Source organism: Lygodium microphyllum, chromosome 7 (genome assembly GCF_053477565.2).
Source record: "Lygodium microphyllum isolate KBCC chromosome 7, Lygodium_microphyllum_v1.1.10, whole genome shotgun sequence".
NCBI lineage: Eukaryota > Viridiplantae > Streptophyta > Polypodiopsida > Schizaeales > Lygodiaceae > Lygodium > Lygodium microphyllum.
The window spans coordinates 86,056,684-86,071,707 of record NC_141141.1 but is presented as its reverse complement, the minus strand read 5'-3'; the positions used below and the strand labels follow the sequence as shown (position 1 = coordinate 86,071,707).

The 15,024-nt window shown below is 43.2% G+C and overlaps 1 non-coding gene across 1 annotated transcript; it reads left to right on the top strand.

The window, feature by feature from the left end:
* The first annotated feature begins 9,422 nt into the window (after positions 1-9,422).
* LOC148033651 (small nucleolar RNA SNORD36) lies at positions 9,423-9,491 on the top strand. The gene has a single exon (XR_015691513.1). It is a non-coding gene; the product is annotated as a small nucleolar RNA SNORD36 (small nucleolar RNA).
* Positions 9,492-15,024: the final 5,533 nt, after the last annotated feature.

Below are 15,024 nucleotides of genomic sequence, written 5' to 3'. Positions count from 1 at the left end.
AACTAGTGTATGGTATAGAAGCTGTTTTTCCTGTTGAATTGGAATTACCCTCTTTGAGAGTGGCTATCAAAGAGCGTTTGGGGGACGATGATTCACTCCAACACCATCTCCTGCACCTGGAATGTTTGGACGAAATTCGTAGGATGGCTCTACAGTGCATGGAAGCCACGCAAGCTCGACGTAAGGCTTACCATGATAGCTTCATCAAGCACAAGAAGTTCAAAGAAGGTGATTTGGTCCTAGCCTATGATTCACACTTTGGCAAGTTTCCTGGCAAGCTCCAACAGCGGTGGATGGGCCCCTATAAGGTACTTGCCGTCAACCCTAATGGCTCTGTCCAAGTGCAGACCGTTGATGCCTCTGATGATCCCTTTCTGATCAATGGATATTGCCTGAAGAAGTACTTCCCTCCTTGGGGATCTTGACAATTACGGTCACTTGATCCTTTCCCTCGTTGGCGCGGCACTGTACTTCTTATGATGCTACTTCTGATAGCCGTTCTTCAGTCACTCCTAATGAAGTGGACGCAACCCTCTGTCCCCTCAAACCCCCCTTCCAGCCTTGATCTCTTATCCTCTATTTTCCATCGGCGACAGTGGCGAGGTTGGTCTTGATACACGGTCTTTCTACCATTCCCTTGCTCAATTTTAAAAAAAAAAAACAAAACAAAACAAAACAAAACATATCGGTTATGGGAGAAAAGGACTTAGGTCCCTGTCATGCCGACCTATTCTTCGAGAAAAGGTGGAAACACCCTCGGGAATAGGGGAAAAGAAAAAAAGAAAAAAACAAACAAATCTGTTATGAGAGAAAAGGAAGCAATTTCCTGTCATAGCAGACCTCGTTCCAGGAAAAGGTGGTAAACACCCTTGGGCGAGAAGCTGGCTGTGGAAAAGGTGGCAACACCCAACAGTCCAGAAAGTGGATTCATTAATTGATATCCCTAGGATCCAATTCCGCAGCTACCTCCCTTGGTACGCTGTGTCCTGGGTCTCTCTGCGAAGCGTCTAACTGTCCTCTAGCAGACGACATGTTCCTGTCCAATAAAACGTTCAATTTGATGGCTACCTCCCTGGGTACGCCTCTTCAACAACTGATGACGCGATCTTCATCGACAAACAATCGAGTGATGTGAGCTTTCATCCTAACCGGATGGGGAAGTGAGTATGGGTTGCCCTCTATATCTATCAACAATGAGTGAGACAGAGGGTGGGGCGAGTGACCAGTCTTTTCCCTTCAAATCAAATGAGAGGTGAGTAGTGTGAATGAAGTGTTGCACGCACGGGATGGGCCTCTCCATGCACAAAGCACAATTTGTTTCTGTCCACTGCACCATAAGGCTCCCTGGCCTTCCTTCTTGCACCGTATGCCGGCACAGGGCGGGATGCATTGTTGCACCATCCAATGCGCACAAGGCATACAACCTTTGCACAAATGACTGTGAGGATTACATCAATGGGTTTCAGGAAAAGGCTGCCCTCCTGTATCTATCAACAGAGAGTGAGACAGAGGGTGGGTTGAGTGTGACTGGAGTTTCTTCAATCAATTACCGAGAGGTGAGATTGAGGGACGTTACGACACTTGGAGTCAGGTATGTTCCCATTTCCCTATGCACCCACGGGATGGGTCTTTGCCATCCTCATAAGCCACGCCACCCTGTTCTGTCCACTGCACTGTAAGGCTCCCTTGCCTTCCTCCTTGCACCTATGCCAGACGCGTTGGACGCCCTAATGCACCATCAACTGTGAACCCTGGCATACTCCCTCTGCACCATCCCCCCTTGTCGATTCCTCAACCGGGTATGAGATATGGGTTTCAATCCTTTTTCCTCGAGTGATATTAGTCATGGGGCGAGTGACTGTTCTTTCATTCCAATTGAGTGACTGTGAGTTGAGTGCAATATCACTCATCATCATTGACGCATTTCCTGCGATTCCTTCCTTCAGCTACCTCCCTGGGTACTGCCGCGTGGTCCCTGCCATGATGGACGTGTGCCGAGAAGATGTCTTGGTCCCTCCAGCGCCGACAACCACACTGGACGTGCCATCGACACTCAACCTTGCTTCTTGACGAAACAGGCCAAGTTTTTCTAACCCTACACCTTCTGTTTCTTCGTGACGGTCATGTTTTAAGTGTGGGGACATTAGTGGATGGTCTGTGGCGTGGTCCTAGGTCACTGTTGCTCGGTTCACCCTATCCGTTGAGGTCTTAAGTGTGGGGACGCGTCCCTACGCGTCTATATTGCATACCCCTCTGCATATGCCTTAACCTGCTCATGCATGATTGCCATGACTTGCTTTTACCCTCATGGGGTCCCTTCCCACCCACCCGGTTATGTTCCACCCACCCTTGGGGCTCTTCCCTTGCAGTTTTCCTTCATTCCCTGATTTTGAGGTCCTACTATGTGACTGCATCCTATGTTCACCGAAGTCCAAATCCAACCTCATAGCCCTATTCCTCCCTTTTCCCTGACCATTTTTCCTTTTCACCTACCCCTGTTTCAGTGCACGGTTTTTGAGTTATTAATTTTTGAAGCATTTTGCACAATTTAGCCGGTTTTCCATGTGAACGTGCTTTTCTTGCTTCGGAACTATGATCTGACATCCTAGCCCTAACAACCACTTTTCCCCTGACATTTTTCCTTTTTACTCTGAGTCATTCCGATGCATGGTTTGTCCATTATTAATTTTCCGGTTTTTTACACCTTTTTCGTGCGTATTTTTGACATTTTTTCATGTGAACCTGTCCTCTTTGCATTGAAATTCCAATTTGATTTGACAGTCCTGTCCCCTGTGTCTTCCCCCACCTTTTTCCTTTTTCCTCCACCCTTTTTCGACTTCTGGATTTTTACTTATTAATTTTTCAATGTGTTTTCGGGCGTTTTTTTGGAGTTTTTGCATGAGAACCCTTCCTACTTCCACCGGAACTGCGGTTTAACATGATAACCTTGTGCCACTCCTTCCTGCGGACATTTTTCCTTCTTACTGCATGTCATTCCGGTGTACGGTTCGTCCGATATTAATTTCCGATCCCATTTTCGGGTTTGTTTTTTGGGTTTTTCCCATGTGATCGCGTCTTATCTTTGTCGGAATTATGTTTTGATGAGATAGGATTGTCGGGCACATCTTTCTGCACAATTTTCCTTTTTTTTGCACCTCATTCCGATGCACGGATTTTTCAATATTAATTTTTAATTGCGTTTTTTGGTTCCTTTTTTGGATTTTTTGCATGTGACCGCCCTTCCCCCCCCCCCGGAACCTCCGTCCCGTATTTTCCTTGTTTTCCCCCTGTCGTCCTGCCCACTTTTTGTTTTTACGCTATTTCGTTTTGACGTTCGGATTGGGAGTTATTAATTTTTCTTTATTTTTACGTGTATTCGCGCGCCCATTTTGCATGTGAACGCGTTTTTTTAAATTTTACGCGTCTCCACGCGCCCCGGTCGTGTCCGTATAACCCGTACCATCATCCCAGTGCCATTTCAATCCTGTCACGGTAAATTTTTTTACCCCGCCCCGCGCTCGTGCGCGAGACGGGGATACGTACCCCCTTTTTTGACCCTGCCCACCCCCCATGGGCACCTACCACCCTCTTGACCCCTACCCAACCTATGGCCCCCCATGGGCCCCCTCCCCTATTCCCCCGCCCATTGCCCCTGCCCACCCACCCTGCCCACCCCTTCCCCCCAACCACCCAACCCTTTCCCTCCAACCACCTCCCTCCCCATCTCCCCCTCTGCGTAACTCCTCCCACATTCCTCCTCCCTCCTCCTCCTTCCCTCCTCCTACTCCTCCTTCCCCTTCTTCTTCCCCTTCTGCCTCCCTCTCGCCTCCTCCACCTGTCCTTCTTTCCTCCCTCCCCCGTCTCCTTCCGCCTGAACAGCGACCTGCCGCCCTGCATAAGCCGTTGCCGCCACGAGGATCGTCGCCGCCGCCCTGCAAAAGCCGTCGCCGCCGCGCCCCGCGCCCGGAGCTCGCCGCCGCTTCCTCCCCGTCGCAGCGCCGCCGCCTCTGGGAGTGCCCGCTGCCGCCTGGACACGCCGCCCTGCAGAAGCCGTCGCCGTGGCCTTCAACGAGGCGGAGCTAGAGAAGCTGCTGCAGGTGGCCCGTTCCGCCCAGCGCATGAGCGAGACCGTCAACGACTCCGCCGCCGACTCCTCCAGGGAGTACATGAGCCACAAGGTCAAGCACTCCGCCGACCCCCACGTCGTCCTCAAGGCCGCCGCGTCCGGCATCTACACGCGGGAGAAGTCCGGTCGTGCCGCCGCCCTCCACGCTTCCTCCTCCTCTCCTCCTCCACCTCCACCTCCCCCACATTCAGGTTAGTTTACTAACCCTAGTTAGCTAACCCCACCCCCTAACCAACTAACCCTAGTTAGCTAACCCCACCCCCTAACCACCTAACCCTAGTTAGTTTACTAACCCTAGTTAGCTAACCCCACCCCCTAACCACCTAACCCTAGTTAGCTAACCCCACCCCCTAACCAACTAACCCTAGTTAGCTAACCCCACCCCCTAACCACCTAACCCTAGTTAGCTAACCCCACCCCCTAACCACCTAACCCTAGTTAGTTTACTAACCCTAGTTAGTTAACCCCACCCCCTAACACTAACCCTAACCCTAACTAGGACCACTAACCCTAACCCTAACTAGGACCCCTAACCCTAACCCTAACCCACCTTAGGTTACCTAACCCCTTTAGGTTAGTTTCTACTAACTGGACTTATCTGACTTATCCAACCTGACTAACCTAACTTGACTTGACTTCCTGTGACTAACATGACTTACCCATATTAACCAGACTTAACTGACTTACTTCTACCTGACTTATCTGATTAACATGATTTATATGATTTAATTAATTTCTAAATTAATTTTTCCATCAAAATAATTCAGAAAAATTTCTAAAAATTCCCTTTGTTTTTTGCCAATTTTTGGGAGTTTGTCCACTGGAAATTACTCACCCTAAAATTTCTAAAAATTACATATTTCCTCATTTAACCCCCAAATTGCCAATAAATGTAGTAAATTCATTTAAAAATAGTAAAAAATTCTCAAAAAATTCTCAAAAAATCTCAAAAATTTCCCCTCACCTCCCTTGATCATTTTCTATTTATTCCCCTATAAATAATCACAAATTACCAATTTTAAAAAACCCATAAAAACCAAATCCACACATTCGCTAAGGTGTTGTCTTTGTTGTTTCATCAGTGGTCTTTACTTTTCCTTTACTGGATTCACTTCTTTTGGGAGACTCTTCCGTGTGCATTTCTGCATTACATACACACCCCTCCAGGTATTTATTTTATGTGTTTTATTTATTTTCATTTCCCCCTTAATCACAAATTAATTATTAAAATGAACTCTTTAATTCACTCACAGTTTCCACGCGCATTCGCGCTAAACACACATACTTTTTAATTAAAATAAACCCGCCGTTCACTTAGCACGCGCTACGTGCGCTACAGAGGCACTTTTAAATTTTAATTAAAATGAACCAGCCGTCACATGAGCACGCGCTGGCAAAAAAGCGCTCCACATCACCTTAATTTGTAATCAATGAATTTGCATTTAGAGACCCAGTCAGGAATCGAAGTCCGGGATTCGAATAAAAGCACCGTTTTCACCTAATAATTGGTAATTTAATTTATAAAAAGGAACCGCCATTTTCTTGCTAAGGTTTATCACCTAATAAAAATTCACCCATTTTTAATAATTTATTAAAATGAACCCTTCATTAAATTACTTTCCCCTCACTGCACTTAATTCCCCTTTTTAATGAACCGTTTCGTGGGATGGGTATGCGCACTCATTAGAGTTATTTTCCTGGTCCAGTCTTGGTTTATCACTGATGTAGTCTTGATATGTGTCGGATATGGTATTGTTTTGGTTTATTGTTTTTGTTACGGTTAAGGGTACAGTATGCAGTTTTTTTTTCTTTTATTGCCTGATACGGGGTTCTGGGTGTTTGTCTGATGCATCGCATGAAGCTTTCGGTCGCATTTGTCTCAAGGTCATGTCAAATTTTTTCTAGGATGTGGTTTGCTTGGGGTTAGTTGGTCGAGTCACGTTTTCTTGTTTGGTTATTCTCTTATCCTTGGTTTTTTGTTTGTTGCTTTGCAGGCATTCTCCTTGATTGTCTGTGTTTGTGGTGTGTGTGTAACCATCTGAATGGCGCCTTCTCATGCTCCTCCCCCTATCCAGTACGTCCCACTAGTTAGTAGGGATTACTCTTCCCTACTTACTTTTGAGCCCCTCACGAAGGCGGGCCTCGCTGCTTTTGTGGCTACTCCTTTTCCCCTGCTTCCAAAGGATCCGTCGTTATGTGATGAGTTCCTGGCCTCTTACAGCAAGAAGACAGGACTAGTCCAAGGAATTTCTATGACTTTGACACCTCGAGGCTTAGGGAAGGCTCTGTCTCTACCCTTCAAAGGTGAACATTTTGTGACCACTCGTCAGCTTTTCTCTAATGAAGAGATTCTGAAGCTGTTGCAAAAGCAGACAAGGGAAATCCTCGATGTTAAGAAGGTGATAAACTCTTCCGGAGTTTCCTTTTCTATGATCACTGATCCCGTATGGAAGACGATCTGTCAGTTCCTTCAGGACAGGTTTATGCCTGCCAAAACGCCATCCCACTATTTGTCCAAAGAACTTTTCACAGCTTCCAGGATGGTGTTGAAAGGAGTTACTATTGATTGGAGCACTTACCTCCTCACTAAAATGGATCAGCATTTTGTTAAAGTCACCAGGGGTAATGTTACCAATGTCACATATGGATCATATTTGTCTGCCTTCTTGACCTATTCAGGTTTACAGACGACTGTGCCTCCACCTCCTCCATCAGATCCAGTACCTCCTCCTCCACCTTTAGAAGAGTCAGAACCCATTGACATAGAGGATGATGATTCTCCGCCTCCCCTGGTCATTCAGCGCAAACGCTTGAAGAGGGTAGCGGATAAAGCTCATTCAGTACTTCCTTCAGTGCCTATCCCTGCTACCTCTGGCAGTGAACTCCTTGGGTATCTCACTTGTACTAACCTGTTCAGAGCACATCGAGAAGGATCATTGGACATCTCAGTTCCCTCCCTGAACAGTCTCGTCTCAGGAGATGCCATTCCTTTCCTCTGCAAGGATATTCAAAGTTCCATTGAGTTATCAGTGACAGCCTGTGTTCAACAGCTGTACGCGTCTTTTTATGAAGAGCTCATGCAGTCTAAGGACCAATTGCATAAGGCAACATCTGAGTTAGCTTCTGCTAAGGATACCCTAGTAGATTTATTTAAGCAAATGGAACAACAAACCCAACTGGTCGCCACCCAAAGCGATGAGATTTCTTCTTTGAAGACCCAATTACTCGAGGTTCAATCCCAGGCTACTAGCCTTTCAGAGGAGAAGGAGAGGATGTCCAGAGAAGTGCAGGAATTCCAAGCTATCTTAGATGACAAACTTTCAGCTTTACAGATGGCTAATGACACAGTAACCAACCAAGCCTCCCAAATCCAGCAGTTGCAAGATCAACTTGCAAAGTCCCGCTCTGTTCCTCCAAGCGCTCCTGTTCCATTGATTCCTTCTCTTTCACAGCAGGACTTGGCTGCTCTTCAGAGACAGGCTACTTTGTGCCCTCTATTCCAAGATAAAGTGGAAAGATTGCAGTCCAGAATGGACTTGTTATGGTCTACCTTTGAGCAGTTTCAGGAATATGTCTTACCAGACCATTCTTTATTTGTCCACTACCACTTACAGAAGTTGGTCTTCTACATGAAGCTTTCCACGATGGATTTACCTTTTTCAGAGGATGGCTGGAGTGGGGTTTGGTTTGCTGAGTTGTTGACAGAGGTAGTCAGAATGGTCTTTGAAGATTCTGTCACACTAGATACCATGTTGATGTCATACATGTATCTACGAGGAGATTTGTTAATTCCAGATGAGGTGGATATGGCATGGTATGTGGGGGATGTGGTCTTACAGGCTGTTTTGTATGTCAATCATTTGGAGTTGCGCATAGCTGACATGTTCCAAAGTTATTCCTCCAAAGTGGCTGATTGTCATGATAATTCGTGGCATCCCATGATTGATTCGGTGGTCCTAAATCAAAGACAAAACACAGCTCCTACCTTTTCCCAAAGTACTAATCAACTGAGGATGGATCTCTTAACCTATCTTTCCAAACATAATCCATTTGATGCTACCTTCTTTGATGCCTATCATTGACGATCTCTCTTAGGACCTTCTGTTCCTACCCTCCTCTATTACCAACAAATGGCTCACCGCTATCCTATATATCTTTCCCTTTGTCAATCTAATTCCACCATTATTTTACCCCTTCTTTTCCACCCTTCATCTTTCCCTCAAATTCCCATTTTTACATACTGTTCTTTTATTGAGGATAGGGTATTTTCCCCTTCTCCACCCTGTCCTTCTCCATCCATTAATGTACCCTCCACATTTCCTATTTATCAATTAACACCCTTCCTTAGTGATTCCCTCCAAATTTCTGCCACTCCTTCTTTAACATTTTCTTCCTTTTATGATTTTTCCTATCCCTCCCTACATCCATTTTTCCTTATTCCACTACCCTCTCCTAACACTTCTATATCTCAACCACCTCAATTGGTTAGTGACTGTGACGGGTTTGATAATCAGATTTCCAGAAGAAGGGGATGGAGTTCGGATGATTGCCTTACCGGACCGCAGATCAATTGGCCAGTAATTCCAGGAGAATGGACAGCTTCCAGTCAAGCTTATCAGAACTATGTTCATTTTGCCCAGCAGTATTCACAGTCTGCAGATCCCTCAGTGAGATTAACTGCTCACTTTGCTTGGTACCTGGCATATATGCATAGGCACTCTCATAATGATTCTAAGCCTATTCCAAAGTTGTGCATGAATATCAATGTGAATATTGATTCCCAACAACTGGACATATTTTATTTTCATGCCCTCTGTTTGCCTAGCAGATACTTGGTCCTGTTGGAAAGGATGTGCTGTCTCCAATTTTTTCAAAATCCTCCCAAAACCTTTGTAGATGAATCCTTATCTATGGATCGTTTCCGACAACATCAATCTTTTAAGAGGGATCATCTTCATTGATACCTTTCCAATGTATGGTGGATGCTTTCTAATGAAAAACTCTCTTTTTGAAGGAGTCATTCAGATGGTTGTGTTGTGTATTAGTGTTTGTGTTGTGAGTTTATTTATGTCATACGAACGTGGTGGTTTCCTATTGGATTTCGTGTACGAGCTACGTTTTGGAGAATTGTGGTGATGGGGTCGTGGTTGGAGAGTTGAAGCAGATGCAGATGAAGAAAAAGAAAATTCTTATATCCTTTACAAATTTATTGTGATTTTTAGTTTGATAAGAGGTGTTAATGAATAAAGAGTTTTCCAAACTTTGTATTTTTATATCAGAAACAGGTTATAAGTTGGGGTCGTGGTGGATGGATTATTTTTGAGAAGATATTGACGATCAAAGTTGAGCTTTTCAACTGAACTTGTATTCCCTTTTTCCTGGGTCGCGAGGACGCTTCCTTATTAAGTGTGGGGATATGTTGAGTGTTGAAATGACTTGTTTTTTGGCTGATTTTTGTTGTTTTTGAGAGCTGAATGGTTGATTTTATGAGATAATTAATTGATTTGGAAGTGGTTTGAGAGTGTTTTGGATGATATTGATTGTGTTTTGGAAGTTCATGATGATTATTGGTGGTTCTGTGATGTTCTGATAGGTTCTGATAGGTTCTGTATACCTTCTGTTTTGTTCTGTTTTGCTCTGTTTTGGTCTGTTTTGTTCTGATTGTCTTTTGTAAGGAGGGATGGAGTATTGATTAATGAAGATTGAGATCTTGTGAAAGCTTATTGAATGGTTTGTGAGAGTATGGAATGATTTGAGAATGAGTTATGAGGTTTTGATGACCTTCTGTAACCTTCTGTAGAGCTTCTGTCTCTGTTCTGTTCTGTTATGTTATGTACTGTAGCTGTTCTGGTACTGTTCTGTAGACTGTTCTGTATGCTTCTGTAAGTGTTCTGTGGAATGTATGTGTGACTTTAGGAAAGTTTTCTAGCCTTGGAAAGAGGTGAATACAAGTGCAAAAGAGCTGAAAGAAGTGGAAGAAGTAGTTGTTGAAGACTCAAGTGAAGACTAGAGTGAAGTGACAGTAGTGAGCTATGAAAGGACACTGTAGTGGCTCTGGTGACCCTTCATATCAGACATACCTCTTGGGAGGGGTATCCACGACCTAAGAAAGATTATTGAGTGTGATTTTTGAGAGATTGTAGTGAGGATATGATGTATTATTGATGGAGAGAGAGAGAGAGAGTCAGAGATAGCCAATTCTACTGAAACAGAGTGATTGTATATGAGAGATTGAGAGAGAAGACTATGAAGATATTGAAGATGAATACTATGTGATGTATTTCCATTCAAAGATGGTGTATTCCTTTGCTTTCTTTGTTCTACTGATGGATTTTATGAAGATATTGAAGAATATGGTTGATTCTATTAAAAACCGTGGGAGATCTACATGATGCTGCATGAAGATTTGTTGTGCCTGGTGTTCTTTTCTTCATTGTGATCATATGAAACATGATAAACAAGCTTGTTGATGTTACAAGATAGATTTTCTTGCAAGAGATTTCCCTTTTCCTTGGTGTTCCTCTTGGGGCTCCATAAAGCACCTTAATATGCTTTGTCTTCGCAAGAAAAACTAGTGGATTCTATTAGAAGATAGGCATAGGAACCCACTATAAGCAAGGGTGTTTGAGGGCAGATAGGTGTGAATAGCCTTAATGGCAAGGGAAACCCTAACCCTAGCTTGGCAGAGGCTATATAAACAACCTATGGGTCATTATCAAGTGTGGGAGAGTGTACCCAAGTTGTATTTGTAAGCAACTTAGTAAACAATATATTGTTATTGTACTTTAAGCTCTCTTCTCCCTCTTGTGCACACATTCCAATGTTGTAACTCTGCATCTCCACATGGTATCAGAGCCTCGTATAATCCCTTTAGCTTCCTCAAACCTCAGCTCCACTAAGTGCATAAAAAGAACTCCATCTTTCATCCATCTTCTTCACCTTCATAGCATGTTTTTTGAACCCCTTGACCTTGGTGGACTTGCTACATGCAAAGGAGGGCATTTCAACTCTTGCCATCTTCTACAAACCTTCTCTTCACCTCAAGGCACAGCTGCATGGCACTTCAAAATGTGACATTGGGCAGCATCGAGCACGGTATTGCATTCTGTGTCAGAACGGCATAGTTTTAGATAGGCGGGCAGTTTGTACAGTAGCGCGGGTGTGGGAGGCGCAATGATGGTGGCCACCATAGGGCTTTTATAGCCCCCGTAGTTGGCCATCTCCCCCTAAGAGGGCTTTGGGAAATTTGATCTCTATTGGTTGCTAGAAGCCAAACCCTAAGTGACAGTTTCCTAGCAGCCATAGCCAATAAGCTTCAAGCTTCTTCAACTTTCAGATTTCTCAATATTTGGTCATTAACAATGATTTTAATCACTGAGTTAACTCCTTCTAAGTCAATTACTAATCTGGAAACCTAATCTCAGAGGTTAATGCACTTGAAAAGTCATCATCAAGCTTATCAAGACCGACATTTACCATCTCTAGCAACATGAGCTATAGATGAGTGCTTGTAAGCACTAAGGCACATTGCTTAATCATCATTGCTGCTAATACTTACACAATTAAAACAAATAAGTACCTTACTTCAAGTTGTAAGGCTATGTGTACAATTATAAACACATAGACCATCATACACTAGAATTGTATTGCATACCTTGAAGTGATTTTTCCTTAAGTACATTGGTCAATGAAATTAGAGGGATGAGTGTCATTGTACTCTCCTCGGAATCATCAGCAAAACAAGCATTGAAATCATAGACCATCCTTGTCCAACACAAGGGTCATCCACTAAGCCATACCACAAGGAGGATCCCGAAGTCTAGTCTAGGTTCAGATCATTGAAACCTAAAAAGACCATTACATATGTATGATTTTCAGCCTTTCTCCTCATTATAACTTTGATATCAAGTGTTTGATTTGCTTCCGCATTTAGTGGCAAGCTTGTAAAGGACTAGACACTTCCCTTGTTCTAGCAAGTGGTAATACCTTCCTAATGGCCACAACATATGCTGATGTCCGTCCTCAGATTTGAAAATTTGATGGCAAAGATTTCCACCCATGGAAGGTAATTATCAAGTACAAGATGATGGAGAGAGGGTATTGGCCTCTCATTCAAGACACTAGAGCTATAAACTCTACAAATTTGGTTGATATAGAGGATGACCAACATGCCTAGGCAATCATCATGTTACACTTAGATGAGTCATTGATTCATCATGTTGATCAACCAAATACTGCTAAAGAAAAATGGAATGAGCTTGAAAAGCTCTATGGAGCCATTGGTAAAAATACTAAAATCTTCCTTAAAATTGAATTATTTAGCTTGGAATATAGATCAGGAGAAAACTTGGGAAAATTCATCTCTCACATGAAGGGACTTATGGCACAACTTGCCTCTGTATAAGCTCCAATACATAAAGAAGATGTTATTGCTATTCTCCTAAAAGCTGTAAAAAAAAGTGTTTCCTACGCTTGTAACCACTCTTACCAACATTCCAGATCCTACATTGGCAAGTACCATCCAATCTTGTTTGGATGAAGAAAAGAGGAACCACAAAGAAGGCAGCACCAATCAAGCATCTTCAACTTCCCGTGATCAAGTATTGGTACATACAGTTCTCACTAGATGTTCTCTCTGTAAGAAAAAAGGACATCTTGTAAACAACTATTGGAAGAAGTATGCGGAGAAAATGAAATGTAACAAATGCAAGAAGATAGGGCATATCACTAGTAAATGCCTCAACTCGTGGCCAATTATGCCTCCAATCCATCTGAAGATCGACTTTTTTGAGTCTTTAAACCATCTATCTAAAAACACTCTTGTAGCCTGATTTATAAAGGCATCCCGGTTGTTTAAGGAAGAGGGGGGGGGACATCTTACATGCCTTGTAATCCAATGCCACCCCAGCATTGAGGGGGGGTGTTAGAAGATAGGCATAGGAACCCACTGTAAGCAAGGGTGTATGAGGGAAGATGGGTGTGAATAGCCTTAGGGGTATAGGAAACCCTAACCCTAGCTTGGAAAAGGCTATATAAATGGCTTATGGGTCACTATCAAGTGTGGGAGAGTGTACCCAAGTTGTACTTGTAAGCAAATTAGTAAATAAGATATTGTTCTTGTACTTTGAGCTCTCTTCTCCCTCTTGTGTACACATTCCAATGCTGCAACTTTGCTTCACAGATTCTTGGCCAATTGAACAACACCGCTCATAGAATTTGAATATAGTGTAGGGACTATATTAGTAATACCAAGGTCTACCATGAGAGAGCCTCAACAAAACCAAGGTCTAGCATCAGGGACCACATCAATAATACCAAGTCTTCCATTAGGGATCACATTCATAATACCAAGGTCTGCAGATAGTCTAACTAGAGGAGAACTAGAGATCCTCCCTGCAAGCCTCATGGCTGCAACATACTCTATCTCTATAGTGGATAGAGCTGTGCATTTCTACACCATGGACATCCAAGAGACAAGACATCTAACAAAGGTGAAGAAATAGCTAAAGGTGGACTTCCTATTGTCTCCATGTCCTACATAATTAGAGTCAGTGTACCCCACAACTCATGTATCCTTGTTGCCACCAGGTGGAATTCCTATTGTCTCCATGTCTTGCATAATTAGAGTAAGTATACCCCACAACTCTCATATCCTTGTTGCCACCATAACATATGCACATATTTGTAGTATCCTTAAGATACGTGATGATACTCTTCATGGCATCCCAATGCAGCCTGCCAGGTCTAGCCATATAGCATGCCACAACTCCCATTGCAAATGCTATATCAAGATGAGTGGATATTATGGCATACATCAAATTGTCTACTATGGATGTATAAGGGATCTTGGCCATCTCAGCCTTCTACTCATTAGATTGCAGATAATCAGCCTGACTAACATTCACATGAGAAGGTAGAGGATGACCAGTAGGCTTAACCTCATGCATATGAAACTACTCAAGGGCCTTCTAGATATATTCCTTTTGTGAAAACTAAAGGATCCCTTTAGAGCAATGGTGTGTGATGCACATCCCAAGAATATATGAAGCTTGTCCATGTCCTTCATCTCAAAGCTCTTCTTAAGTTGATCTTTCAAAGCATGCAACTCATCATGAACAGTCCCACCAATCAACATATCATTCATATAGAGTACCAAAATCATAAGGCTACCATCTTGGGCCTTCTTCATATATAAAAAAAGATCCTTATCACTGCAGGTAAATCTTTGTGAATGTATGAAAGTATCAAACTTGTGGTACCATTCCCTAGGTGCTTGATCAAGGCCAGAAATGCTCTTTCTCAACTTATATACTAGGTGTTCCCTATCTTTTTTCTTAAAGACCTTAGGCTACTACATATAAATCTCATCATGCAAGTTTCCATGCAAGAAAGCATTCTTGAAATCCATCTGATAGAGATCCAGTTCTAGCTGCATAACCAAAGCCAATACCAAGCATAGGGTAGTTATCTTGACTACAGGAGAGAAGACTTTATCGAAGTCAATACCATGCTCTTGCTTAAAACCCTTAGCATTCAGTTTGGTCTTATAGGTTGGTTTAAGGTGTCCATGGATACTTTTCAACTTGTACACCTACTTGCATGGCAAAAGCATGGTTTTCACTAGGCAAAGGAACCAAATACCATGTATAGTTTTTTCACAGGGAGTCATACTTTGACTACATTACTCCTCCAAGAGTGAGTATCACCTCTATGCATGGCCTCATTGTAGGTATGAGGCTCACTCGCATGTACCACCATAATGCAATCCATAGAGGGAATAAATTTCTCATGGTGATGTTTATCTTGTAAGTTGTTGCAAAATAGACTCTGGAGCCTATATATTCTATCTAATGTCACGATCTTGGGCCAATAGAGCATCAAGTGCTATAAGCTGTCTA